Source organism: Montipora capricornis, chromosome 9 (genome assembly GCF_036669925.1).
Source record: "Montipora capricornis isolate CH-2021 chromosome 9, ASM3666992v2, whole genome shotgun sequence".
Classification (NCBI taxonomy): Eukaryota; Metazoa; Cnidaria; class Anthozoa; order Scleractinia; family Acroporidae; genus Montipora; species Montipora capricornis.
This window is the reverse complement of record NC_090891.1, coordinates 50,238,925-50,243,609: the sequence shown is the minus strand read 5'-3', so window position 1 is coordinate 50,243,609 and position 4,685 is coordinate 50,238,925.

Genomic DNA, 4,685 nt, shown 5'->3' with positions numbered 1-4,685 from the left:
TTTTCGGTTATTTAGTATTTGCTTGGCTTCCCTTTGTGCTTTTTGTCCAAGGGGTTGTTACTTGGTTTTTTGTTTATTTGAAACATTATTAATTAAATATTTGCTTAGTTATGAAACTATTAGTGTTGTCTTGAGTGTTTAATTATATCCACAGTTGTAGTATCATATTATATCTTACTATTTAGTGAGGTTACATTTTGAAAAGTAGTGTGATATAAAGCTGAAAATAATATTTATTAATTTTAGTCCTTTAGCAGCTGCTTAAGGTTTAATCTTAACTTTAGTTTAAAATATTATACTGGTATTTGTAGTTGACTTTAAAATATTTCCATAATGGTTCCGCGCAACACGCGCACTATTATCGTAAAGTCCGGCTTCCCGGCTGGGACTTCCCATGCCGGGGTTGCCGGCATCATTGCTAAGTCCCTGGCTGGCCTGGTGGATTCAATCCAGGTCTGCCCAGGGGGGATATCCGTATTCTTTCATAGACCCAACTCATAAAAAGACCTATGAGGAGGCCGGGTTCATCTCTTTTGGGTACGTTCGTTGTAACGTGGTGGTTTCGACCCCTATCACTTTTGTGATGGTATACTTGTTCCCCTTTCGAAGGGGGCAACGACCGTGTTAAAGAGGCCTTAAAGTTTTTTGGTGATGTAAGGAAGTCCGTCACCAGCAGTGGTCGAACGTACCTGGGTTCATACAGGTACCCGTCTAGTGCGCATAGTGCGCAAACATGATATTCCGCGTAATATTATTATGACGGTGTAAACTGCCGTGTGTGGTATAAGGGTCAACACCATGGTTTGTGTGATTTGTGTAATGATAACCACAAAGCAGCTGACTGCCCGCTAAAGGGTAAATGTAAACGTTGTCATGAGGCTGGGCATTTTCGTTCGGTATTGCCCCAAAGCCTGTGTGGTTTGTTCCGGGAAGAGACCAGAGACGGACGCGGATAGTGATGATGATATTGTTGATGGCGGGAACGATAATGATAATGATAATGATGTGAATGGTGGGGCTGCGGCTGGTAATGTTGCCGCGCCAGTTGTGTCTAGTGTTGTTGAGCCTGCAGTGGGCTCGGTTGTCCCCTGATCCTTCCTCCTCCTGTGGCTCCGGCCCGGGGGTGGGTGGCGTCTGCGTGGGGGGGGTGGCTCTGTCTTTTTCGCAGTGTCTGGTTTGGCTTCGGAGTGGGCTCTATGGTTCTGATGGAGTCCATGTGTGTGGACGATCCAGATAATGAGATGGGATGGATGAGCCAGCCGTTGCTGGTCAGTGGGGGGGGGGGGGGGGGGGGGGGGGGGGGGGGCTGGAGAGGGTTCTGGATCCCTCTCCTAGCCCGGGTTCTGTCAGTGTTTTGGGGGCCTCCACCGGTCAGGTGGGTGTGCCTCAGGAGGAGGTGTTGGATTCCTCCCCTTCTTTTTCTCCCCTTTCGGGGTCTGTATTATCCGTTGAATCATCATCGGGTGTTTCAGAGAGGGGTTGACTCGGGTGATGATGCTCCGGCCTCTTTGGTGGACTCTAGACCTGTTAGGTCTAAAATTCGGTCAAAGTTGGGCGTAGTGGTTCGGGGGGGTTGCATCCCCTCTTGTGTCAAGGGAAGAGAGACGGCAAGTTTGGTTCAGAAGCTAAAGGCAACTCTTCCGTCATCCACGGATGATCTTGTTGTTGTTTCAGGGCGGGTTGGGGACTCTGCCCAGTCATCTCCGTTTGCCGTTCCTCTTCCTCCCCGGGTCAGTTCTCGTAGTTCTGGCTCGGGGATGGCTCTCCGTTGCTATTTCTGTTAACGTTAATGGGTTGAGGGATGGTGACAAGCGTCTTGGTTTTCTCCAGTGGTTGTCCCATCTCTCTCCTTCGGTAGTTTGTCTACAGGAGACCCACGCGTCTCTAATGATGATCTTCTTTCTTGGTTTTCTCGGTTTGGTATTTTGTGTGCTGGTTTTTTTGGTACAAATCATCTCTCGTGGTGTGGTTGTTTTGTATCGTTCGGTTTTGGAGTGTAAGTCTGTTGTTTGCGAGTTTGATGGTCGTTTTGTTTTGGTTGAGTTTTCTCTTCGGGGTTCTGTTTTTCCGTGTTGCTTCTATCTCTTGCTCCTAACCGTAATCCTGATCGTGACGCTTTTTTGGTTCGTTGTGTTGACTCTATTGATCCTGCTGTTCCTACTCTTTTGTGCGGCGATTTCAACACGGTCCTGGACCGTGTTCGGGATCGCCGTGGGTCTTGTCCTTTTGATGTCTCTCGTGAAAGTTCTGCTTTGTTGTCGGCGTTGTTTTCGGATTGTTGTGTGGTGGATATTGGCGTGAAAGGCACCCAAATGATTCTGCTTTTACCTGGTTCCGGCCCGATGGGGCCCTTGCATCGCGCATTGACCTCATCGGTTGTCCGTATGCTTGGGTGCCTTATGTGTCTTCTGTAGACATTCTGCCATGTCCTTTTTCTGATCATTGTGCTCTTTCTTTCTCATGGGCTCCCCAGCTCCGTTCCTCCGGGTCCGGGGTTGTGGAAGCTCAATCTTTCTGTTTTGGATGAGGCCGAGTATATCGACCTCATCTCAACTTTTTGGTCTTATTGGCAGTCTCGTCAGTCTTTTTTCTTCCCTCACTAGGTGGTGGGACAGCGGCAAATCCCATATTAAGCGTATTAGTATAATTATTGTAAAAATCGTGGTAAAAGTAAAGTAGTTGAACGTAATATTTTGTCTAGTCTTGCTGCTCATCTTAAAAGTCATATTGATTCTGGTCGTCTTTTCTTTCCTTCCTGTGTACCTTTCTACTCTGTCTCGTCTTCGTGCTATGGATGTTGAGGTTGCTCGTGGTGCTCAAGTTCGTGCCCGGTCGAGGTGGGTGGGAGGGGTGAGTCCTCCTCTGCTTACTTCTTCCGGCTCGAAAAGAAAAACGGCACTGACCGTAATATCTCGGCGCTGAGAGCTAGTGATGGTACTTTGGTTACGGATAAGGATGGGTTGTGTGATGTTTTTCGTTCTTTCTATTCGGATCTTTTCTCTGCTGCTCCTTGTGACTCCAATGCTCGTGCTGAGCTTCTTTCTAACATTTCTTCGGTTCTTCCTTTTGATGATAGTGAGGTGTGCGAAGGTCTTCTCAGCCAGGAGGAGTGTTTTGCGGCTCTTCAGGGCATGGCCCGTGGTAAAGCTCCTGGTTGTGATGGCCTTCCCATGGAATTCTATTTAAAATTTTGGCATGTTTTGGGTTTTGATTTAGTTTGTGTTTTGAATTCTGCTTTTGGTTTGGGCTCTTTTTGTCTCGCTCTCAGCGCCGGGTATCATTACTTTATCGTTTAAGAAAGGGGATCGTCTTGATCCCCAAAAACTGGCGTCCAATCTCCCTGTTGAATGTCGATTACAAAATTGCTTCTCGTTCTATTGCTGCTCGTCTTCTTAAGGTTATTCATTTGGTTGTTGATAAAGATCAGTCTTGTGGTGTTCCTGGCCGTTTTATTGGTGAAAATGTTGCTTTTTCTTCGTGATGTTGTTGATTTTTGCTCTTCTTCTGGTGCTCCTGCTGCTCTTCTTTCTCTTGATCAAGAAAAGGCATTCGACAGGGTTGATTGGACGTTCCTTCGTTCTACCTTATATGCTATGGGTTTTGGGCAGTCGTTTGTTGGGTGGGTTAATTTATTTTACAATAATGTGAGTAGTTGTGTTAATGTTAATGTTTATATTTCAAATTCTTTTAAGTTATCTCGTGGGGTGAGGCAGGGATGTCCCCTGTCCCCCCTCCTTTATGTTTTTTAGTTGCCGAGGTACTTGCCTGTAATATTCGTTCTAGTGGTTTAATTTCTGGTTGTCTCTTCCTGGTTCTTCGTCTTCTTTGCCTGTTGTTGTTTCTGCCTATGCTGATGACACTACGCTGGTTGTTTCTTCTGTTCCTGGTATTTTGGCTGTTTTTGATGTTTATTTCTTTGTACGAGAGGGGGTCTGGGGCTAAATTAAATTATGGAAAATGCGAAGGTTTGTGGTTGGGTGGTTGGAATGGGCGCACTGACTCACGGTGAACATTATTACTTGGTCGTCGGTGAAGGTGAAGGTGTTGGGGGTTTTTCTGGGTCCGGGCAATCTGGAGGAGGACAATTGGAGGCCGCGTATCATGAGTTCGGGTTTCAACCGCTCAATATGGAAGCTCTCCTTGATTTTGAGTTGATAGAAAGAAGTAGCATTATCAATAATTTTGAAGCAAGAAACATCACAATTATCGTGACAATTTTTAGAAAAACTAAGATGCTTGAAAATATGAGAATTTTTGTCCCGGAAAAGGTGCTCATTTACACGTGTGTAGAAATGCCTGTTGGTTTCACCAACGTAGCGAGCACCACAGCCCGCACAAGTAATTTGTATATACAACACGTGATTTGAGAGAATCCGGAATGAAATCCTTTGGACTAAATGTTGCACAGTTTGAATGGAGAGAAAATTACTTTAACATTTAAATCCTTGCAATACTTGTTGATAATAGATGAAATTTTCTTTCTGGTATAAGTTGAATAGAAACCGATGTAAGGTAGTTTGTAAAAATGGTAGTTGGATACATCATGTTTAGGGGCTTCTTTTGTAGTAATTAATTTTTATATGCCCTGTCGATGAGAGTTTTAATTAACCCTAATTTGTACTGAAAGGAGAGTAAAACTGAAATAATTTGTAAGTAGACCAGTGTAAGTGTTACTTCATCTTTTT